Source organism: Cnephaeus nilssonii (assembly GCF_951640355.1).
Source record: "Cnephaeus nilssonii genome assembly, chromosome: 9".
NCBI lineage: Eukaryota > Metazoa > Chordata > Mammalia > Chiroptera > Vespertilionidae > Cnephaeus > Cnephaeus nilssonii.
In genome coordinates this window covers 46,536,962-46,562,747 of record NC_137080.1, presented here as the reverse complement: position 1 = coordinate 46,562,747, position 25,786 = coordinate 46,536,962, and the positions used below count along the sequence as shown (strand labels likewise).

At 41.9% G+C, this 25,786-nt stretch overlaps 1 protein-coding gene across 1 annotated transcript in view; it reads left to right on the top strand.

The window, feature by feature from the left end:
* Positions 1 to 3,828: 3,828 nt before the first annotated feature.
* Positions 3,829 to 25,786, top strand: part of KLHL32 (kelch like family member 32) — a 164,632-nt gene continuing 142,674 nt past the window's right edge. The window contains exon 1 of the mRNA XM_079780026.1: positions 3,829 to 3,855. The gene's annotated coding sequence lies outside the window, so the exon portion shown is untranslated. The remainder of the gene's footprint in view (positions 3,856 to 25,786) is intronic.

Below are 25,786 nucleotides of genomic sequence, written 5' to 3'. Positions count from 1 at the left end.
AGCAAATGTATATAGAGTTTCACAGCCCTCACCACAATCCACTTTTAGAATATTTCTTTCATCCTCCAAAACTTACTTGTGCCCAATTTCAGTTATTCCCTACTCTATTGTAGGTAGCCTCTGCTCTGCCTCTGGACCAATAAACTTGCCTTTTCTAGACGTTTGAATATTGGCCTTCTCTGACTTTTGACCACCAGTGTTTAACAGAGTTCAGCAAATGTGGTTAAAGGAGCTGTGCATTTGCATACAATTAAAACAGGTCCATGTTTCATAGGCATCTGAGCTTATTTGCGGATAACTGGTGTGTTACCTCAGTATTCAGCCACCAGGGCCTCTCAGTCGCTCCCTCCCAAAATCTTCCCTGTGCTCCTCCCCGCTTCCCATCTCCTGGCTGCTCTTCTGACTCAGGTGTTCAGCACTGCAGATTCTTTGCTAGTCTCTGAGCCACTTCCTTTTTTCTTCCATTCCTTCCTGTAAACTGCTGTCAGAGTAATATTGTTAGAAACTTGATTTCCATAATTTCATTCTCCTGTCTAAAAACTGCCAGTGATTTATTTAAGACCCATATGGGTTAATTATTATCAAAAAGCACTTTTCCCCTTGCCTTCTAATTCTGCCCAGTGCCAACCAGCTCCCTTTCCCAGGCTCTGTAAATATGAGTTTGGGAGATATTGATTTCCATACCACCTCTAGTGTTACGTATGTCTGACCCCTAAGCCTCTTTGTCAAGCAATGTGCCATTTATTAAAACAAAAACAAAACCCTTAAAGCCTCCAGGAGTTGGCTATGTAAAGAAATCCAATAATTTACCTGTATTATATTTTCCCAAATTGGGTGTTCTCAATACAATGTATTTCCAAATGTGCTTTATACCAAGGATTTTTGTTTGCTTGTTATCAAGGGTTTCTCTGGCCACCCGTGTATGAAGGAAAGCTATGGGAATAATTCCATAGTGGAAACAAAACAACACATATCTGGCCAAGGCCCTCCAGCGTCAGGACCAGACCTCAGCTCTGTTGGGTTCACTGTGGTTCCCTGCCTGAGGTCCTGGGCAGGGCGGGGTCCCCCAGTGGAGGTCTTTTCTTCTGGGATCCAGCCTCTCCTGTGCTTGGTGTGTGCTAACGATGCCACATCCAGCTTTCTCCATGCTGTTTCCTGCTTCGGGCTCCTCAGGTCCTCCCAGATGACCATTGATATTAAAGCTCCACTGTTCACCAGCCATTCTGCTCCCCCATCGCCCGTGGGCTTTGGCTGCTTGTAGCTGCCTATCTTTCTTTGTGCACCAGCAACAGTGGCGTCTGCACAAGTGGAAATGGCTTTGAAGACAGGCAGCCCTAAGACTGAGCCCCAGTTCTTTTCATTTACTAGTTGTTTGGTCTCAGGAAAGTTATTTCTCTCTTTGAACCTAAGTATCCTCATTTGTACTCTGGGGACAATGATACTCGCTTTGCCGTATAATCCTGTGGATCAGGTCCAATAATGTACGTAACTGTCCTTGTCCCACCCAAAGTAGGCACTCAGTAAATTTTTGCTCTCTGCTGTTGAGATTGTTAGGCAGAAGCAGGAGAGCCCTGGGAAATAACGGTCGCTCCCCTATCGCTGGGGGAGAGCAAGCCTTTCTTCCCATTATCGTCTCCCCCTGGAGGTGGTGGTAAGAAGAATGGGGACAGTGCCATTCTGGGTTTTCCAGGACTCAGCCCCGAGTGCTAATGAACAGCTGTGAGTCATGCACCACCCCTGGTCTGCTGGTGTGACCTCCCCCCTTGCGCACTTCAGGATGAAAGCCATGAAGTAGTCTGTGTTGCTATTGCTTCTTAAATACGCTGTCAGGTGTTTTTGCTTAAAAAGCATTGCCCGTTTTGTCGTGACAGTTACTCTGTTCTGTACAGAATGCTTATTTGGCACACGGTTACTGGACGTCCGTTAAATGGCAGGCACTGGGCCAGGTGCTGGTGAGCCAGTGGTGAAGGAACAGACCAGACCTTGGTCGTCTTGGAGCTGCCACTGTAGTAGATGTGACAGGCATCCTTCAAATGATCTCACAAGTAAGGGTAAATGCCACTGGAAATAAATGCTAAGATGAAGAGGTTTGTGATATTGTGAAAGTGCAAAAACAGGTCTGGACCTGCTCTGGGAAAGAGGGTAGAGTGGCATGCAGTCTTCCCTGAGAAAGTGGGGGTGGGGTCTGAAGGATGTGACAAGTGAATGCGGTGAAGGCCAGAGGGCAAAAAAATGCTTCCAGTAAGGGGAAAAATGGTGTGCACTGCTGTGAGGTGACAGCAAGGTCCCGCTGTCACCTCACAGGGGTGCAGACAGCCAGGGAGAGTGTGGGGGAGGATGCTGGAAGGTGGGTGGGGCAGGACCATACCTGGGCCTGTAAAGATACTGGTCTTTTTCCCAAGAGCAGTGGGGAGCCATTGAGGAAGGGTTTTAACCAGAGAGTGACGGGACCTGGAAGGCTAACGGTGGCTCTGGGTGGAAGAGAGTACTCATCAGTATAGGAAGGCACTGAGTCCATTGCTCTGGTTCAGGTCAGAGATGAAGCTAGCAGCTTGGCTTGGAGAAGTGGGGAGAGAGGAAGAGAGAAGACGATTTAAGGGAGGCTTAAGAGGTAAATTCAGATCTTGGTGATGGATTGGGTACTGAGGGTGAGGGAAAGAGACACCTAGAGACTCCCACATCTGTGTGGGTGGTGGTGCCATTCCATACAGCTGTGTGGGTGGTGGTGCCATTCCATACAGCTGTGTGGGTGAAGGTGCCATTTGCATGGGTGGTGGTACTAATCTATATAACTGCTTGGTGGAGACACTCTATGCAACTGTGTGTATGTTGGTACTTTTCACAAAGAAATGAATTCTGGAAGAGTTTGGGGATGGGGTGGGATGGGTGAAGCCAATTACCAGTGTGGTGATGGCAATATTAAATTTGAACTGTTTTTACAATGTTTAAATGAGGATGTCAAATAGGAGGTTATTGTATGTTTGGACATCATAGAAGACTGGACCTATGATACAATTTTAATATATATATATATATATATATATATATATATATATATATATATATTTTTTTTTTTTTTCCCCATCACCATTTATACCCCTATATCCTCTTCTACCCTCTCCAACTCCCTCTCCCCACAGTTACCAACCACACTGTTGTCCCTGTCCATGAGTTCTTTCTATTTTTTCCCCTTTTTGCGCAATCCCTCCACCACACTCTCCTCCCCAGAGCTGCGAGCCTGCTCTCTATCTATGGCTCTGTGATACAATTTTTTATTTGGGTTGGAGTTGCCTAGGGATAGAGTAGGTCATTAAGCTGAATCTCAAGGAGCACTTAATGATTAGATAGAGAAGGAGGAGCACACAGGAGTAAAAAAAATATGTGACCAATGAGGAAGGAGGAAAACCAGGGTAGATGGAGTCACAGAAGCCAAGGAAATAGTATGATTCAGGAAGGAGAGACCATGTATCGATGTTCAGTGCAGCTAATATCCAGGTCAAGCACTGAAAATGACAAGTGGACTTAGTGAGCGCCAAGCTAAGGTATGCGTGCGTCACCTGGAGACCAGAGGCACTCGGCAACCCAGCCCTTATCACTTTGCCATGTTACTTCCAGAACTGTGCCATACCCTCCTTGAGCAACCTCAAGAAGGCAGAACTTCCAGCTGGTAGAATAGGGTTGGAGAAAACAGGGAGAGGAGCTATTAAGTTTCTTGCGTACCAGAGTTTGCAGTGAGATTTTACCTACTCTCATTTATTCAGCTAGGCAAGAGGTGCTCCTGTCCTGAATACACTCACAGAACATCAGAGGGAAGATATAACTATAAGATATCTACAACTGTCATCTGGGCCTAAGGTAAGCATCCCTGACACAGGCATACATTGTTGGAATTTAAAGAAGGGAAAGCTTAATAGATGAGGTGGAATGCACAATCATAAATAGAAACATGAAATGCACAATCAGAAATTGAGCTTACCTCAGGGTAAGAACCCTTGAGGAAATGTAAGACACTTAACACCTTAGGATTTAGACTGCCACCGATAGCTCATTAGTCTTTCTTAGGTGTCATTTCTTCCTTTGTACTTTTGCAAACAAATTTTTCAAGTCTTTTTCAAAGACTTGCTTACCAGGTTGAAATTTCAAAAAATAAAGTTGTCTGAAAATGCTTTTCAAGGTACAGCTTATATAATGCACATGTTCCAATAACAAACTAAATTTAACTGAAGGAGACAAAAAATCAGTACTTTGGGAGGAGACTGTTGGTATCCCCATTAAGAATTAGCCATACTTAATTTGATTTAATTCCTTAAATTAGTTTTCTGAATGACTTAGGTTCATTTTCATCAAATGAAACTATAGCTCTGAGAAACACTGATTTTATTTTTTATATTTTTATTGATTTCAGAGAGGAAGGGAGAGGGTGAGAGAGATAGAAACATCAGTGATGAGAAAGAACATCGATGGGCTGCCTCCTGAACGCCCCCTACTGGGGGTTGATCCACAACCTGGGCTTGTGCCCTGACCGGGAATCTAACTATGACCTCCTGGTTCATAGGTCGATGCTCAACCACTGAGCCATGCTGGCCGGGTGAAACACTGATTTTATTAAGCAGCAAAGGGTTGATATCAGGTGATAATTGTCATAAAACAATTCAGGTGAAGACTGGGTGCTGTAGCCAACATTGTATAATCAATGGAGGCCCCCTTTAAAAACACCTCCTGAGAAAGTGAACCCAGGAAAGTACCTTCTCAGTCCTCCCCTCTGGAGCCTCTGGGGGACGAGCATCTCTAGCATGGTACCACTTAGCTGCTCTTTCTCTTTTACCCTTTATCACTTTACCCTACCTGCACAATGAGAAGACCCCAAGGAACATTTGCAGCACCTTTTTCTACTGATCTCAGTTTTCCTGTGTTGTGTGTGGGGGGAGGGGATGAGGGGCGGGTGGAGTAAGGTATTGTCACACACATTTTTGATAATTTAATAAATGGTGTGCATCTTCCTCCCTGTGCTTATAGATTCAGAGGAAGAGTGGGATATAATGGCAGGGGCTGTGGGCACACCAGAAGTCTGTTCAGGGGTCCCGGGTTAGGCAACGGGACTTGAAGGAGCTTCCTGAGCCACATGTTATATTCCAGCATTCTCCTATTTCACAGCTGGTGGTGGCTGCACAGTTGCTGCTGTGAGGTCACGCTCTGCACTGTTTGCAGCCTGAGGTCAGCTAGCCCCATCTATCCTGGTCAACCCAACCTGGCACTACTTCTGGCATAGACGCCGCTGTCCTCCTCACTTCTTCCGACTCATGCTGATCCCCTGGCTCGCTTCCTCACTTCTCTCTCAGTCCAAAATCTGTGCACCGACATTGAGCTCAGTACCCTTTCCCTCCATGAAAACTCCTGATTAGCCCTACCCTATAATATTTTTCCTTCTCTTAGAAGCCTTCATCTACTCTACCACTCAGTTTGCTACATAGCTATGTAGTGTTGATGTAGTAGTCTCTCTGTAATTAGAAAGCATAGAAATGGTAGAAACTATGTCCTACAGTGTTAGCGCTGGAAAGGACATTAATACTGAGATCCGCAATCTTTTATTCCACCTCAGCAAATCAGTAGCCGTGACTTCCTGCAGCTGTGTGCATGTGTGTGCACATTAAGATCAGCATCATATTAGAATCTCAAGGAGGGAGGGAAAGAGTGGGGGAAAAAAATCTTGTCCCAGGTGATTCTGATGCCACCACCTCCCTGTCCACCTCCATCATTAATCCCTTGTTGTCCCCATTCTGCAGAGAATCACTCACTAATGCCGAATGGCTTCGGAGCTAGCCTGAGTAATACGTAGGCACCTTGCTTCACCTCTCCCTGGTCTGCATGCTGTGGTTAAAAATTAAGCACCAGTGCCAGAGATTTAGAAGAGACAATAGGCCAAAGGGAGAAAGAGAGACATGAAATGGAATGCCATGGGCCCCTCTATACATATACATACACACACCCCTAGCCACACATACACACATATGCACACACATATACACATTTACGCATGCACACTCACATACATTCTCATTCCCTCATCCTGGGGGTAGGGACTATGATGGGTCCATTAATCTTTTTCTCAAAATAGATCAGGTTTACAGAAATGCAGATTCCATATTCCTCCAGAAACAGTTCTTAAAGGGCTGGGTCTCTTGGAGTTGTTCACACAGGATCCATACAGTTGTATGATTTTTACTTCTATTTCAAAGGAGGAGAAAAACTTTATATTACTCTGCCAAGGAGCTTTCTCACCTGCACACAGGCTGACACCTGCTTACCTGTTTGTGCTGCCTCCCAATGCTGGATTTCACACAGGCTGCAAAGAACTTTACAAAAACTCTAGTGATTTACTAGTAGTTGGATCTCCTACTCTCTGCCTGAGAAAGCAGACATCAAGAGAAGTGGCTTAGACGGGGTAACTGGCAGAGCCGGACTGTCACGCAGGTCTCCCAAAGCCTTGCCTTCATTGGGTCGGGCCTCTTTGGATTCATGGCCCCTGTGCTGTCTTACACAGTACACATTTCGTAAGCCTTTGCTTCTTTTTACAGTTAAGTACTTTGAGCTTCCTGCTGTTTTTCCCTTGCCATATGCACAGACACTTACTCACCCCAGCCATCTGGGGAAGGGAAAAGGCATATCTGTCAGAGAAATGAGTATGCAAATGCATTCTTTTTATAATTACTCAAAAAAGAAGGTTGCTGAAGGTATGATTTATTTAGTCAGTTCTTCAGATCTAGATTCAAAAGCCATCCTCATGTTCGGAAAACATTTTATTTTGTATGCAACTCTCAGGACATTCCTTCATTCTCAATCTGTGGTCTCCCTTTTCAGCATGTGTCTCTGGCTTTTGTAGCTCCCTGAAAGCTAGTGTAACACCAGCATTAATTTGACCCCCGGCTGTATTCTTTCCCTGTCAGTTCCTGTCCTCCAGGCTGTTGCTCGTGGTTATATCAAAGATGGGAGCAGCTGGAATCAGATGCCTGTGATTATTAAGACAGTAATTACTTATCATGCCAACACCAACAATATTAAGTAGAACTTAAATAATTGAAAATGTTACCTAAGAGGCAAGCATAGATCAAGGAGTCAGAATAAAGGGCATGATCAAGAATCGCCCAGGCAATAGTAAAATGTCTTCATTCTTGTTTTATTCAGATAATCTGGCTAAAAATGCGCTGTAGAGATAATAAATTTCCTCAATTTTAAACAGCAGTCTTTTAAAACTTCTTTATAAAGTGGAATTATGTAAAAAGGATCTGGAGGAATGCTCTTTTGCTAGAATAAGTCAGTTTTCGTAGAGTTCTCAGGTTATTAGGAGAGAAATGCCCCATCTGCCATCATAGCGGAATGAGGTTGATGAAGCTATATACTTACATTGCACTTCATAGTTTAGAAAGTATTTTCAAACTTATTCCATTTAGCCTCACCAAAAGTATTGCAGAGGAGGTAGTTTTTACCCCCATCTGATGGAGAAGTAAATGTTGGCCGAGAAAGGCTAAGTGATTTGCCCAAGTTACACAAACAATAAGTTGTGAGGTTGGGTTAGCACATAAGATTTGTTCATGATTTCATAACACGTTCCAAACCTGCAAGGTGTTAGGAAACTCTATAATATACTCTTGCTACATTTCTTATATTTTCCCAAAAGTGTAAGACATTTTCTTTGGTGGGATCTTCTGGATCTACTCTTCATCAGAAGAGTAAATAGTCACAGGAAAGAAAGATTTAATAGACAGTTTTCTTCATTGGAATAATGCTTATCTATGCTCTTAAATTTTTAATTCTAAGAAGACAACACCCCTTGGATCACTTGTCCACATATAGGTTATGACTTCTGCCCTTTATTGGATAGTTTTAATATTTCTGTACTGAATTTGTAGATCTTATTATGAACCACGCTAAATATTTTTATTTGAAAAGCAAACATTTCCTTGATAAATTTGATGTAGCTTCCCATACTTCATTTTTATTTGGTGCTGTTTTTAATTGTCACCCCCTCATCCCAGCACATTGCTGTGCCAACTCTTTGTGCTAGTTGTGGGCAGTGTGTGGCTGGGCTAACTCCAACACTTTCCAGTGTTCACCAGGATGCCACGTAACTCATAACTATGCTTTCCTTCCAAAGAGTTGGAAGCCCATATCCAACTCCCTTAGGTCAGAAATCCCAGCATGTTTCCTAAGATTGAGAGGCATGTCTGAAGAACTTGTGGGGTATGCTCTTCTGGAGGTCACAGACCTTGTAGAGGGAAGAAAGCTTACAAGCTTAATTTTAGCCCAGGTGGTTTGTATCAGAGCTAAAGCTTGATTCCAAGTACAGCACAGTGTTTTCCACCCAGATTGTCCCCTCACCCAAGTCCACCTGCACTCAAAGCCCAAGTTCTAGAAAGAGGGTGATTCTTTACAAAGAGCAAGAAAGATAAAAAAGGCATTGTTTGACGGAAGCCCCTCTGGCATCTTGAGTGCACAGTGGCATTGGTGAATGGGACAGCGCTGGTGCTTAGAATTTTGGTCACTGCACAAAGGGTACTTAGGGGCAGTGACTCCTTTAGAGAATTGGCTTTGTGGCATCTGGGGGTGTCCCAGGCTTTACTGCCAGTGCAAGTGATTCTGTCATGAACCTGTGCCCCTTTGCTACACATTTCAGTAGATTCAGCAGTGAGCATAGATGCATTGAGTGACAAGTAAGAATGCAGAGGCTAAGAGGACGATCATGCTTTTGAGAGCCCAGGAGACAAATCCTGGAACTGATGAGCTTGTCTTTCCATGTAGTTAGAGTTACTACAGTTATGGGTATGGGTTCAAGGGAAGAAAAGGAATGTTTTAGAACAGTTTCTCAGGTCCCAGTTTTTATTGAAGTGGCTGGAAAGTAAGAGTTTACACAAATGATAGGGTATAACAGATTTTGATTTATAAAAAAACTAGAGGCCTGGTGCATGGATTCGTGCACATTGAAAGTAAATTAATTAGAAGGTGGCCGGTGGGGCGGGACTGGGTGAGATAGGCCGGACCGCCCTGGAGCCAACCTCCCGTGGTCCCTCCCTAGCCAGCCGCACCTGGGGCGGTGCTGGGGCTCGAAGGGCATCTGCAGAGTGAGTAGGGTCCCTCTGCCTGGCCTGCAGGATCAGGCCGAAATCAGCTCTCTGACATACCCCGAGGGGTCCCGGAGTGGGAGAGCACACTCTGCAAAGTTGCTGTTGCTCGGCAGCTCCAGAGTTGAGTGTCTGTCCCCTCGTGGTCAGTACTCATCATACCTACCAGTCACTTAGCCTTTTAGATAGATAGATAGATAGATAGATAGATAGATAGATAGATAGATAGATATTCACTTTACAAAGAATATCAATAGAATTAGTAAACTTTCAGACATTTAAAATGTGAATTTAATTAAGACAAAAAATATTTTAAAGAACTTTGTTGGTTACCATTCTAACCAATCTAATCATTCATAGTTATATAGAACTAGAGGCTCAGTACATGAAATTCGTGTACTTCGGGGATTGAGGGGGGTGGTCCTCATGCAGTCTGGGAGCCGTCAGTCGGACATCCTTAGCATTGCCACGAAAGCGGGAGAGGCTCCCGCCACCGCCTCTGCACTCGCCAGCTATGAGCCTGGCTCAGAGCTTCTGGCTGAGCGGTGCTCCCCCTGTGGGAGCTCACTGACCACCAGGGGGCAGCTCCTGGGTTGAGCATCTACCCCCTGGTGGTCAGTGCGCGTCATAGCGACCGGTTGTTCTGCCGTTTAGTTGATTTGGATATTAGCCTTTTATTATATAGGATAGTATCTATTTTCAGTTCCTGGTAAAACAATTATTATTATTTACATGAATCCTTCACCCAGAGCTCATTTACCTTGATGGACTTTATCATAGCACTTAGCTCCTCCTGGCACACTACAAAATTTACTTATTTGCCCTGTTAATTGTTATCTGTCTTCTCATATAGAAGGTAAGCTCAAAGGGGTAGGCATATTTAGTCTTTTCTGCTCACCAATATATCCCAAGAACCTAGAAGAATTTCTGTAATGGGTGGGCATGCAGCAAATATTTGTTGATTATTAAGTCAAGAATATGTCATTTCACTGTCTATTCCTCAAAAAATAAAACAGGTACAATAATTCCAATTATTCCAATAATTCCAGTTATTGTACCTGTTTTATTTTGTGAGAAATAGACAGTGAGGAATAGGGTCCTGGAGAATTCTTTTATGATATTGATCACTGGGTAGATTTGAGTATGGGGGAGGGCATGGTAGTGGCAGGCAACTTCTGAATTTGTGATTTTCATATTACCTTTTTGCCCTTCCTAGGCTTTTAGCTCAGAAGTAGATTCCAATCTGCTCCCACGGACCTGAAAGTATAATGAGATAATCATTCTTATGTCTTCCTTTCTTTCCCTTTGCGATTCCTCCAGATTATTTCATATTTTATTTATTTTAAAAAAATAAAGTTTAACTTAAATGAGAAGTGGCTGACAAAGGAAAAAGAAATGGCCGTAAAATGAGCCATGAACAATAATAGAAAAGTGCCTACTCTTAGGTTCTAGATCTTCACAGAGTAGGAACATGTTTCATTCTAATTGTTTTTGACAGTCATTGTAAAATGCAAAGCTTGATTAGTCACTTGATATGAAGCATTTATGAATAAAACAAAACCAATTGTTCAGGATCATCAATACAATTCCTTTCTTTATACTAGAACCAGAAAGAAATCTCTCTTAAGATTCTCATTGAAAAGGATGATGAGGTAGTGAATGTAATGAGCAATGTCTTACAGGCATCTTTATGGGGTTATCACGTCACCTTCTCTGGGGCTTTCATTTACCTAATACCTCAGTATATAAAGATATGGTAATTTGTAAGTGCAGATGGGGAGGTAGGGAAGGGTTGAAGTCTGTAGACTTTTTTAGTCTAGCATAATAATGATGACAGCTAACACTTTTGTAGATTTTATGTTCTTAACACCAGTCTTAGTTCTCTGCTTATGCTGACTCATGAAACCCTTATAACTATGTTGTGAGGTGGGTGGTGTTATCAACACCATTTTATAGAATAAGGAAGTTGAGGCACAGAGGTGTTAAATAATTTCCCGAGGTCGTGTCGCTAGTGGGCTGCTGGTGTTACCAGACAGTTTGACTACAATGCTTGCTCTTTTATCCTCCTCCTTAATGCCTTTCTGGAGCCCAAGGCTAGATTTTTGAGGGTCTGCAAGAGAAATGGTTATGCCGACTATTTTCCAGAAAATTAGCTGTGATAGCTGACATCTTGGAAATTATTGAGCAGTTATGAAAGAGATTTTACTTTCTGGAAAATCTCTAGCGTCCAGGTATTCTCTGTTGCTAATGCTGGAGGCAGCATAATCTATGATGAGAATGTAATCTAGTCATATTTGCCTGGATTCTAATCCTGGGTATTATCTCCATGAATTTGGAAAAGTTACTTTACCTCAAACTTGAGATTGAGTTCATATCCTCTGCTTGGTATTAGTAGATTACTATAGGTGGCATTACTGGAAATTTCTCCAGAGAGACCAAAAGTATTTTTTAATGGTATGTGGATAAAAAATATTCAGCTAAGACATTAGATAGTTCCTGGGATATAAATAAAATTTTTTGTGATGTAGGTAGGCAAGTCTATTTTTCTGTGATACACAATTATTAACCAGTTAACTGCCACAGTATTTTGAATTTAATTAAAAAAGGCCCACTGCTTGCATCTATAGATGCTTATGGTGTACAAATGGTTTAAAACATCCTATCTAATAAAAGAGTAATATGCAAATTGACCGTACCTCCGCTACACCCACAAGCCACACCCACCAGCCGATCAGGAGCGAGTATGCAAATTAACCCAACCAAGATGGTTGTGGCCACGGAAAGAGCAGGAGGCTTGGGTTTCCCTGGCAATGGAGGAAGCCAAGCTTTCTGCCTGCCCTGGCCTGCCTTGGCCTCTGCTTAAGGCTACAAAGTTTCAATTATAGAAGATAAATAAATCCCAACAAAAATGGTGGCAGCCACGGAGCTGGAGAGAGCAGGAGGCTTGAGTTGCCCCCGGTGATGGAGGAAGCCAATTTTCTAAAGCCCTGGCCTGCCTTGGCCTCCCCTTAAGGCTACAAAGTTTCAATTATAGAAGATAAATAAATCCCAGATACCAGGGCCTCCACTTGGGTCGCCGGGAGGTGTGGCCAGCCTGCAAACCACCACAGGCCCCTCGCCCAGGCCTCCCCATGCCCCAAGGGAACCCCCATCGTGATCCAGGACACCCTTCAGGGCAAACCAGCCGGCCCCCACCAGTGCACCATGCCTCTATCCTATCTAATCCTATCTAATAAAAGAGTAATGTGCAAATTGACCATCACTCCAACACACATGTGGTCAAAGATGACTGCTCCCATGTGGACACAAGATGGCCGCCACAAGATGGCCAGGAGGGGAGGGCAGTTGGGAGGGACCAGGTATGCAAGGGAGGGCAGTTGTGGGTGATCAGGCCAGCATGGGAGGGACTAGGCCTGCAAGGGAGGGCAGTTGGAGGTGATCAAGCCTGCAGGGAAGGGCAGTTGCAGGGGACCCAGGCCTGCAGGGGAGAGCAGTTGGGGGGGACCAGGCCTGCAGGGGAGGGTAGTTAGGGGCAAACATGCTGGCAGGGGAGCAGTTAGGCATCAATCAGGCTGGCAGGGGAGTGGTTAGGGGGTGATCAGGCTAGCAGGCAGAAGTGGTTAGGGGCAATCAGGAAGGCAGGCAGGTGAGCAGTTGGGAGCCAGCAGTCCTGGGTTATGAGAGGGATGTCTGACTGCCCGTTTAGGCCTGATCCCGGTAGGGGTCCCAGATTGGAGAGGGTGCAGGCTGGGCTGAGGGACACACACCCCGTGCATGAATTTCATGCACCGGGCCTCTAGTGGGATATAATTCTGGCATGCTTTCTTCATGAAATAAAATAATGGTTTTGTTTTCACTAATAGTATATAGCACTATATACTAGGTATCCTATATAAAAAGGATATTACCAAAGGGCCATAATATATTCATTAGAAAATACACTAGAAAAGAAACATCAACATTATGTGAATCTACATTTTGTACATTGGGAAACCTAGGATTGATAAAGGAGGGATTCTACCTCAGTCATTGTGAAATATCAAACATGATGGATTTGACAGCCATGTTCCCCCTCAGGCTCTCCCACACTATTCTCTCTGAATCCATCCTCCCACTTATTGAGTTCACCCAAGCCTATTGACTGAGCTCAGAAAACAGACTCCACTCTCCTCCTCCTCTTCTGACTCATGCCAAAAAGTCATGTAGCAATTCAAAACATGTCTCAAATCACAAAACACAATGTGGAAAACTTTCTTATCTCTGACTTTGAAATATTCTTTAGTATTTTGATGTTTGTATAATCAAGTGATATATTTAGATTACCCTCATTTCCTGGGAGACTATCTGACCACTCAAACTAAATGCCCATTGACTTCATCACATCCCATTATTCAATATAGCACCCCTTACTAAGCAGTGTTTTCTTATTTGCTGTTTCATCCCCCCCCCCCTTGAATATTAAGGTCTATGAGAATAGGGGCATCATCTGTCTTGTTTGAAACTGCGTGTACTAGAGGACAGAGTGGCACACAGAGCTAATGAATGTTTTTGAATGTATGAGTATTCCTAAAGTCTTCACACATGTTACTTCATGTGAGTTGTAGTAACATGATCCGGATCTGATACTGTGGTTAATCGGTCTTGTTTTTCTGTCATTCTTTTTCTGCCATACTTCACATCTGACCACACTTGTCATCATTACTCTTTAACCCAGATCCAGAGTCTCTGAGTCCGTTTCCATTGTTGGCACCATCTTTTTGTATAATGTTGACACATTTTTTGAAATTTGGTAATTTCATTTTTAGTTTTTATTTTATTTTTGTTAATCTTCACCCAAGGATATTTTTTCTATTGATATTTTTTAGAGAGAGTGGAAGAAAGGGAGAGAGGAGAGGGAAAGAGAGAGAAACATTGATGTGAGAGAGACACAGCAATTGGTTGCCTCCCACACGTACCCCAATGGGGATGAGGATCGAATCTGCAACCCAGATACCTGACCTTGACCAGGAAACGGACTTGTGACCCTTCAGTGCATGGGTGACACAAACCACTGAACAACACTGGCTAGGGCTCATTCTAATTTTTTTTAAAGTCGTTAATATTTTCTACTTGACTGAATCATACATAACAGGGTTGTACAAATTAATGACCTTTCTTATTTAATTTCATAAGAAAATGTCTTTTGAGTTCCCCAGTCTGATTAATGACTTTGCATTGTTTACAAATACATATTCACAGTGTAATTGGTATTGTGGTTCAGAAAGTAAATTTTTATCTTTATTTCCCCCTACATTTGAATATTTCTCAAAGATTGGTATTAATTAAAATTAAGAAAAAGAAACTCCATATTTGAAGGCTTGCCACTACTGACTTTTGGACTTTAGAAATTGTTGCTCAAATAAATATTCTGTTTTCTCTGATAATTGTAAAATTATGACTTTAGTATATTTTGAGTGCTCATTGTATTTTCAGAGTGTTTCATCTTGCTGCTTTGTTATTCTGTATGTAGGGGAAGAAAAAAAAATTTCTTTTTCTCAACCCTTCTAAGTTCTCAGCTAGGGCCCCTGTAACAAAAGACAGAGCAACAAGAGAAAAGCAGACATACAGATTTATTTAATAAAAGTTTTATGTGTCATGAAGGCCTTCCTACGGAAGTAAAGATCAGAAGTGGTTAAACCTGAGCATTTTTAGGCTATTTTTGATGAGCAATGGCAAGTCTTAGGAAAACATGACAGTATAAAACATGGTAGGAGCAACTGGGGGACACAGCAAGGCTTGTTCATTCAGATTCCCCCCAGCATCTTGGAGTAGCGAGGGCACCTCTCACAAGTGTTCAATGACTGGCTTCTGGGGAAGGCCAGAAAGTCCTTCTTGCCCATACTGTTCTTCAGATCCCTTCAGCTTGAAATATTTAGTATGCCAACGTGCCATATTTTGGGGTAGTGTGTCCTGAGCCTCCTTATTTATAAAGCAGGACAATGCAATGTGGTTTTAAAATTGAAGACTCTTAGCCATGGGGTGTATGTCAGTCAAGTTTTAAAGCCATGTTAATTTCTAAATGAAAATGAAATTTGAATTTAATTTTGATCTTCATGTCCTGAAGTTGTTAGGATTATGTGTGTATTCTATAAGAAACTTGGAGTGACTTTTCAATGACCGAGAAAAGTGTTTTTGGAGGTATCTGGAACTTCTTCATTTGTGGTGAAAGCCCATTAATTCCTTAAACAAGACAATTTATGTACAATTCATTTATTAGCAAGTCTTCTAGGAACAAAGCTCCTTCTAACATAGAGATGAGTGGGACATGGTCCCTGCCCCTGTAATTCACAGTTAAGGTGTCAAAGTGTAGCTCATCCCAGCTGAAGGAGCTTAACCTCATGCCCATGCCCTTTCTTCTTTCTTACCTCTGAGAGAGAGAGAGAGAGAGAGAGAGAGAGAGAGAGAGAGAGAGAGAGAGAGAGAGAGAGAAGAGGAGAGGAGAGGAGAGAGAGAGAGAGAGAGAGAGAGAGAGAGAGAGAGAGAGAGAGAGAATATTATGCTTTAAGAAGTGATCACTTTTATCACCTGTCATGTTAAAAAAAAACAAACAGACATTTTGCTTTAATCTTGCTCCTTTACATGCATTCCTACATTTGGTAAGTGCTATTTAAATGCAGTGTTGAATGAGTAAGTGAGAAGATGGTTAGTGACTGGTTAGTTACAGTAAATTCATTGTTATTCAGCCTGGCCAGATCTCTGTTTTCATAGAAAACTAAACGGTTGTTTTTTTCCCCTGAGAGAATTAGCGTGTTTATTCCTGTCTTTCCAGATGAGAAGTACTACATACTCAATGAAATGGAGGTTTCGGAGTTACACTTTCATAAAATTATAACCCGTTACCAGCTGGAGATTCAGGGTGGGTTCTGGAGGTAGACTGCCTAGGTTTTCACCCTGGCTCCTGTACTGGTTGTGTGACCTTCATGAAGTTACTACGTTTTTCTAAACCTCAATTTCCTAATCAGTAAAATGGGTATGAAAAGGCAAGTCACCCAAAGGGCTTCCTGTTTAAAGATAGCTGATTGAAGATATGTCTATATTGCATCTCCAGTTGGTATAGTTCTTATTTTACGAAAGTATAACCTGGAAGCCTCCATATCTTTTAATGCGGAAAGCCTTTTCTTCCTCTCTTGTTCTTCAGTGCTTCTCCATTTAACTCTTCTCCACCACTCTAACTCACCCATCTTCATTTAACTTTCCTCCACCATCCTAACTCACCCATCTCGCCTTTGGTAGCCAGTGCGTGCGGCAGAATGTAACAGCTGGATCTGAACATCAACTTCCCCAGTTATCAGTTCTTTTTCTTTTTACCTCAAGCATTTCAGCTGACTGAGTCTCTGTTTTTTCTCCTAAAAAATGGACCTATTTAGTTCTTATAATGCTAGATAATTGTAAGAATCAAATGTAATAGTACCTGTACTCCTAGCTTTCTTAAGTAGGTACATAAATAATAGTGCTTCCCCAGTGCTGATGCTTCTTGCAGATGTAAGACACACAACAGCTTTTCAAGGGAGAAAATAGTAGCATGCTAGTGAATGTATTGATTTAAGGTACCACCTCAATTTTAGACATTTTAAAATGAAGAAAATATTGTGCATCTCTCAATAGAAGAAAACGCAGAATGCAAGTGTGGATGTTATGCCTTGCTTTGCAGATTATAAGCTATTTAAAGGGCAGAGTCTGGGTTACATCTAGATCATAGGTTGGGGAACTGTAGACCATTTTTTCTGTTTGTTAGAAAACAACTATTAATCAGAGGGGACTGTTCATTTACTGTCTGATGAATAAGTTTTTATACAGAGTTTTTTAATTATGTAAGTGGAGCTTATTGATGTTTTGCCATATAATAATGTTATTTATCATATAAATAATTTGTATTCAGCATAAGTTTCAAGGTCTACATTGTGCCATCTATAAATATTCAGCTGGAAGATTTAATTTTCAGTGGTGTGAGCTCTATAGAATATTCTTTAAGAAAAAAGTTTTCATGGCAGCATTTTTCAAAAGCACCTTAGGATGTTATAATTGCAGGTTAGGTTATTTTGACAAGACTGTGTAACTGATCCAAGCATTTTGTGCTTCTATTCATAGAGGAGTGATGGAGCTAAAAATTAAATTAAAGGAAGAACCGAAAAGGGGTGTGCTAATGTGACTGGAAGAACTGACTTAAACATTATATTTTAGTTTGGTTCCCAAGGTCTTCAGCTCTATTCACGAGGGTGGCTAGAAACTTCATCCTTGTTCTTATTAGAGAACTTTTTTTATATTCAGTGCAGCACTTTATTCTTTTAGGGCATGAATTTTGTAATATAAGTTAACAAGTTGTGATTCAATATATGCAAATAATCTGGGATTAAGATGTCATTCTCTTCATTCTAAAATGGAGATGTATTGTACTTTTACTCTGTCTGCTTTTGGGGATTTTGTGAGCACAATTGTCATTCTAACAGATTCAAGACAGTGAACAAAAAAAAAAAAAAATGTGGATCCTGCCTCTATAGTCAAGATGACCAAAAAAATGTATCATCCAAACTGGGAAACAAAAGAGAACAAATGGGGATGCAATTAGTAATTACACTAGGACACCAGGCAAAACTGTGACTATCCCAAGTTGAATAGTCACCCCCATTTAAAGAGCTTACTACCTGGGGGTAGAGTATGGGTGGAAATGAGGTGGGTGCAATAGATTTTGGCCTCCCCTTTCTCCAAACAAGTAATTATGCAGAGTGTTGATTCTGTGCGTGTGGATGTTTAGGTGTCACTGGAGCATGTAGAAGAGTAATTAACTCAGACCTGGGAGGTTAAGGGAGGCTTCCCAGAGGAAGTAACATCTGGAACTTGCAGTATGAATAGGAGCTAACCAGGCAAAGAAGAGAGGGACCAGTATCCTGAAGGGAGAGAACAGTTGTGCCGTGTGGATGAGTAGATCTGCGTGACTGTGACCAGAAAACAAGAAGTCACGTGTCAGGATACAATGGTAGAGATGTTAGCAGGGGCGCAATTTTAGGGAATTGCCTGTGGAAGTGGGTAGTGTCCCTCCCTCTCCTCTGAGGGTGGATCCAGCAGCAGGACTGAATGGGAAAGGGTGCACACATTTGTCGTCTTGTGTGACAGACGGGTGGGGTTTTCCGTGAGAGGCAGCTTGGTAGAAGGCCCCTGAAGGAAAGTAATCACTGGAGTTGTGGAGAAGGCTTACGGGTACGCAGCGCTTGGCCTTGGGACACAGGGCGATGGCAGGCGCCCATCTCCCATACTCTGGGCTCTCTTCCCTGGCTGCTGGGCCCCCACAGTACTTACATGACCTGGGAAGGAAATGGCTCCAGTAAAACCAGCTGTGTGCCTAGGAGTCCAAGCAACCTTCCAGAGGGAATTTCCTTGGAGAGTGGTGGGTTATGGCACCCGAGAAAGGTGAGCACTGCCTGGAAATGTGAAGGTGGAAGCCAGATGCTCCTGGGGAGCATGAGTTGAGAGGCACCTGTCAGACCAGGGGTTCCCTGTGGCTGGCGGTTTCTCAGTCACCTGTGGCCCAGCTTTGAGCAGAGCTCCATCTGTCCCAGACCTAGAGGCATGGTGGTCAGGGGGCCTGGCACAGCCTATCAGATGAGGAAGGAAGGGACGGGTAGGCCAAGTCAGCAGTGGCCCGAGATGGCTGATTTCAGCGTAGAGTGGTGGTGAGAGGGCAGCCAAGGGCAAGGACTGGCCCCTGGTGGGCTGTGCCCCGCTGTGTTAGTTGGCTAGGGCTGCCATAACAAAGTCCCGCAGACTGGGTGGCTTAACCAACAAAAATTATTTTCTGTTTGTTCTGGAGGCTGCATGTCCAAGATAAAGGTGTCCACGGGGTTGGTTTCTCTCTAAGCCCATCTCCTTGGCTTGTAGCTGCTGCCTTCTTGTTGTGTCCTCACATGGTGTCTCCTCTGTACTCCTGTGTGTCCTAATCTCTTCTCATAGGGACACCAGTCACATTGGATTAGAGCTCACCCATATAACTCATTTTACAGTAGTTACCACTTTATTTATTTTTTATTTATTTTTAATATATTTTATTGATTTTCTACAGAGAAGAAGGGAGAGGGAATAGATAGCTAGAAACATCAATGAGAGAGAAACATCGACCAGCTGCCTCCTGCACACCCCCTACCGGGGATATGCCCGCAACCAATGTACATGCCCTTGACCGGAATCGAACCTGGGACCCTTCAGTCTGCAGGCCGACGCTCTATCCACTGAACCAAACCGGCTTCGGCAGTAGTTACCTCTTTAAAAGCCCTATCTTCAAGCACAGTCACATTCTAAGGGTGTTAGCATTTGAACATGTGAGCTTGGAGGGACACAGTTCACCCCATAACAAGTACCTCCTTAGGAGACAGCAGCCAGTGGTGGTTGTAGGTCCTGATCCTGCCGTGGGCTTCTATGGGGCAGGCAGGCCTAGGGCCATTTGAGTTCCTTTCAGAACAACCTTGAATGTGTATTATAGTCTCACTTTTACTTTCAGTGATGGAGATAGTACCTTGCGTGGTAAATTATCCAGTCTTTGATCATTTTAGATTATTGGAAACTTCCTTTGTTTTGAGTCCAAGTTGATGTTGCTTCAGCCCTCTGGCCCTGGTGCTCGTGGCTATTGGTCCTGCCCTCTTCAGCACTGTGTCCTGGGGTACATTCCTCTTATTAGTGTCAGGTGTAGTGAAGAGTGTGGACTCTGGAGCAAGTCTGCTGGGTTGGAAGCCTGGTTTCATCACTTACCCGTTGTGCACCTTTCCGCATATTACTTGACCTCTTTAAGCCTTAATGTCCTGATTCATAAAAAGGGCATAGTAAGATGCCTGATGGATTAAATCAGGTAAGCAAACCAGTTCCTGTGCTGGATACTTATTAAGTGCTTAATAAAGGTTGTCCTATCATCTTCATCATCACGATCCCTTTCCTTTCACGTGACACTAAGAAACAACTACACTGCCACCTGTGATGACCTGTGCAGGTGGAGGAGGACTAGCATTTCCTCCACTCTTATGTCACCTGAGAGTCTCTCAGGTTCGTTCTTTATAGGGTTGTCTTTTATTGGACTTCCTGTCAGCTAGTAACAACAACCAATGTTCATCAATTACTTTATAGTTTCAAAGTGCTTTTTTGCTTTTAGTTTTATTCTCATACTGGCCCTGAGAGATAGCATTTGTTATTATACCAATTTTATATATGAAGAAACTGAGTCTTGGAATTAGCTGACTTGCCTAAGTTATATGTCTGGTAAGTATTGGATTTTGGACACAAAACCTCATTTTCATCCTTGTTTTTAATTACACATATACATAGTACATGTTTACTATAGAAACAGTAAAAAATACAGATAACTAATTTTAAAAAGCGTTTCTATAATGAAGAATAATCATCATTGACATCTAAAATATATACTCTTACAAAAGTGGTTTTACAATATGTATTGATTCATTATTTTTCTCTTAAATCATGTAAGTATTTTTTAGTGCTAAAAAGTATATACTGGAGGCCCAGTGCACAACATTCGTGCACTGAGGGGGCGGGCTCCTCAGCCCGGCCTGCACCCTCTCGCAGCCTGGGAACCCTTGGGGGATGTCCACCTGCCAACTTAGGCCTGCTTCCCGCGGACGTCCCCCAAGGGGTCCTTAGCGCTGCTGCAGAGGTGGAGAGGCTCCTGCCACCACTGCTGCGCCAGCTGTGAGCCCAGCTTCTGGCTCAGCGGCGCTCCCCCTGTGGGAGTGCACTGACCACCAAGGGGCAGCTCCTGCATTGAGCGTCTGCTCCTTGGTGGTCAGTGCACGTCATAGCGACCAGTCATTCCACTGTTCAGTCAATTTGCATATTAGGGTTTTATTATATAGGACATATCCATTTTAAATTACTGTTTGGTTCTCCATTGAAGGAGATACAGCATTTAACTCATCTCCTAACACGATTGTTTGAACTTTTTGCTTGTATAAACAACACTCCAGTGGATCTCCTTGTACATATATATCTTTGCACACTTGCCTGATTAGTTTTATAGGGTGGGTTTTACTTGTGGAATTTCTAGATCAAAGGGTTTGCCCATTCTAAGGCCTTTGATACATATTTACAAATTGCCCTCCAGAATGCCTGTGCCAATTTAGATACTCAGCTGCATGCATAAGAACATCATTTTCCTTGCTACCATTGGCCATCATTTTTCTTCTCCAATGTGATTGAAAGGAAATGGTATCTTTTTTTTTAAAATATATTTTATTGATTTTTCACAGAGAGGAAGGGAGAGGGATAGAGAGCTAGAAACATCGATGAGAGAGAGACATCGACCAGCTGCCTCCTGCACACCCCCCACCAGGGGATGTGCCCGCAACCAATGTACATGCCCTAGACCGGAATCGAACCTGGGACCTTCCAGTCCGCAGACCGACGCTCTATCCACTGAGCCAAACAGGTGTCGGCAGGAAATGGTATCTTGATGACTTATTTGCATTTTTATTCCTAACCAGAGGGAACATTTTAATATGTTTCCATTTCCTTTATATCTCTTCTTCGGTTATTTGCCTGTTTATACTCTTTGTCCATTATTTCCTATGGAGCGATTCATCATTTTCTTTTCTTTTTTTAAAATATATTTTATTGATTTTTTACAGAGAGGAAGGAAGAGGGATAGAGAGTTAGAAACATCGATGAGAGAGAAACATCGATCAGCTGCCTCTTGCACACCTCCTACTGGGGATGTGCCCACAACCAAGGTACATGCCCTTGACTAGAATTGAACCTGGGACCTTTCAGTTCGCAGGCCAACGCTCTATCCACTGAGCCAAACCGGTTAGGGCACCATTCATCTTTTTCTTATTGATGTGTGCATATTTTACTTATAGACAATATTAATGACTTGTCTTCTATCTCTTGCTCTTTTGACAACTACTTATAGTTGTACAAATTATTGGATTTTTAAAAAAATTTTATGTGTTGCCCTAGCCGGTTTGGCCCAGTGGATGGAGCATCAGCCTGTGGACTCAAGGGTCCCAGGTTCGATTCCGGTCAAGGGCATGTACCTTGGTTGCGGGCACATCCCCAGTAGGGAGTGTGCAGGAGGCAGCTGATCGATGTTTCTCTCTCATTGATGTTTCTAACTCTCTATCCCTCTCCCTTCCTCTCTGTAAAAAATCAACAAAATATATTTTTAAAAAAATTTTATGTGGCTGACAAGCTACACTTGATCCATTTTGATAATTATTTTCTAATGAAATGCAGAACAATTTCTTGAGCCCTGTTCACTTCATCTCATCAGGTGCTACCTGGGGCTGACTGTGACATCTGATATGTTCAGTTTCTCTCCCAGCCATGCTCTTATCTACACTTCTGTAGAGAGTGGCCTCTATATTTCCATATGGGAGACAGGGAAGAGGACTCAAATTAATGTTTATGGAGCACCACTGTGTACTAAGCATTTTACTTGATGCTTTCAAACATGTGAAGTGTTAAATAGAATAGAAGACCTTGAAGCTCTGAGGCATGAGCTTTCATAAATTTCATGGGCATTGGCTTTCCTTTCCTAACTGTAAGAAATATGGTTACTTATCACCTTCTTCAAAACAATTGATGATTTAGTGTGTTTCATAATCTAAAAGGAGTTTGCTCTCTCCCTATCACAAATATTTGTTTATTTTGGATTATCATACCAGGCCAATTGACAGTGGTTGTTGGTGCGTTCAGGCAACCTCTGATGAGATCCATCTACAAAAAGATATTTTGCCTTTTGCCTTTTGATTTTTTTCTCTATCTCATAGGATTATTAAGAAATACTTAGTATATCATTACATATATATTTGTGTCTTATATTGTTAAGCATTCTTTGACTATATTTCTTCTATAATTTTCCTATAATGTATATTTTTAGTTTTAGACATGGTAGTCCTCTCTTATCTGCCGTTTCACTTTCCATGGTCAACTGTTGTTGAACATATCAAATGGTAAATTCTAGAACTAAATAATTCATAAGTTTTAAGTTGCATGTTATTCTGAGTAGTGTGATAATATTTCACACCATCCTCTCTGTCCTGTGAATTATCCCTTTGTCCAGCTTATCCATACTGAATATGCTATCCACCCATTAGTCACTGAGTAGCCATGTCGATTATCAGATACACTGTGCTGGTATCGAAATGCTTGTGCTCAAGTCCCCTAGTTTTACTTAAGAAGGGCCCAAAGCCCAAGAGTAGTCATGCTGGTGATTTGGATATGCCAAAGAGAATCCATAAAGTGATTCCTTTAAGTGAAAAGTTATGTATGTGTAAGAAAAAAACATAGTATATCAGGCATCCACTGGGGGTCTTAGAATGAATCCCTCTTGGATAAGGGGGTAATGTTATACGCTTTTAAAAGTAATAGTTTTATGATTTTTTAGTAAAATTTGGGATTAGAGCAGGATAATTAATAGTGCAAACTTTGGAGTTAAACAGAATAGGTTTTGACCCCCAACACTACCAGTTCCTAGTCCTGTGATTTTTTTGTGAAGTACTCACCCCTAAGTTCCTTGTCAATAAAATGAGAATAATAATATCACATAATTTGTAGGATTAATGAGATCGTGCACACAATCAAAGAAAGCTTTTGGCTCATGGTAGTAGGTGAAGTGGTGATTATTTCAAATTATTTTTAATTAAAACTTATAACGGCCATTGTTTAATAGAAAGACTTTAGGGATATGATCTCAGGAATATATTCTGATTAATTGTCCTCTATTTTATATATTAAAGGGGTTGTATGGTTTTGTAAGAAAGGGGCAATTTTGTTCTTTTGGTCTACATTCCTATTCAGGGAGTAAATTGTACATTGGACTGTTCCTGTTAGAGCTAACTCATCTCATTTCTTTATTATTTGGAGGGAGAGCTTAGATGTGTTGTTCACTGTCTGAAAGGGCAAGCAGCCTTGTTAATCTCCAGGAAAGAATAGTCCATATAGGAAAGTATGCCAGTGGGGTGCCCTTGACTGCCTTTCAGATGAAAGGAATATCTAATATTATTTATTAGACACTATATGATGATGTACTGTTTTTAAAAACACACTGATTTACTGGTGTTAAAAATAAACCAATTTATGAAATACTTAGAATTAAAGGTAAATTAACACCATATGTGATACATAAATAAAATAATGATTGGCACCATTGGATGTGTCCTAATTCTTTTATGCTTAGAAGAAACATTTATCTCAAGATATATTAGCTTGATGTAATTTGTTGATTGGGATTAACAAGCTCTTGAATATATTTAAAGAATCATCTAATATAACTAGTTTTTGATGCTCAAGACTTACACCTATAATTCATATTTCTTTTATCTAGGCTTGGTTCCTATAAACCACCTCTTAATCGCTTGCATTTTACTTTTGCCTGCTTAAAATCTGCTGATATTTCCCTTTAATTTCTATAAGTTGCTGAGATAAAGGATAACTAATATTTTCAAAAATCATCAAGTATTGCCCTAACCGGTTTGGCTCAGTGGATAGAGCGTCAACCTGTGGACTGGAGGGTCCCAGGTTCAATTCCAGTCAGGGGCAGGTACCTTGGTTGCGGGCACATCCCCAGTAGGGGGTGTGCAGGAGGCAGCTGATCGATGTTTCCAACTCTCTATCCTTCTCCCTTCCTCTCTGTAAAAAAATCAATAAAATATATTTTTAAAAACTCATCAAGTATTTTTAAAAGGAACAAGAATAAGCCAGTTTCTTATATGTTGACAGTATTGGTGTGCATCCAGTAATTAAAATAGCTAAAGATAGCTTTTAGTATTTTATGTTTGTTGATCATATTATCCTACATTAGTCTATCTGGTCTTTCTTTGCACTTAACCAAGTCAGACCTGTTAGACATTTACTTTATTTGTTCCTTTTCACACTATATTTTTCTTCTGAAAATACTATTTTCAATGTCCAAAAATTTCATTCTAAGTGAAGACCTGGCAACCTTGAAACATTTTAATGAAAATAAAAGCTATGAAGATTAAAGAAACTCCATCAATCCTATGTACCAAACAGATATTTGAGAAGAAGCTCACCAGTAAAAAAGGGATTGCAATAATGAAAATTTCCTAAGCGTGATGCCAGTGAATAACGCCCGCTATGTGCAAGAACTGCTGTAGTTTCGAGAAATGCTTGCTGTGTGCCCCCAGATGAGTGCAGGCTTCTGCTGGAGAGCTTGAAGGGGGGCCTGGAGCATCCCACGCTGCTCAGAGGCCGTGGGAACAATCCTGGGAGGATTGCTGCCATACATATTTTTGGCATTAAAAAAAATAGTACTTAGCACACGAACTACATTAGCAAACAGTGAAACAAAAGTAAAAATTCACCTATATACCTGTCACCTGAGCAAGTCACTACGTGTGATTCAGTTTTGTGAATAAAAGGAGAGACACTGATGTGGGCGGTGTGGGGTGGGCCAGCTACCATGACCGCAAGTTGATATGTGAACATGGCTCCATTTTATAAAATATTTGCTTTACTTGTGTTCGCAAGCTAAGTTTATTTGGTTGTATTTTTAACCACAAAGATTTCCGGAAATCTGTGGCACTAGTCTTTTGGGGGACAGTACATGTTTTGTTGGTTCCACTTCTTAGCAGCCCAACTCTACACTGATAAACAGAAAGCACTTTACCTATTTT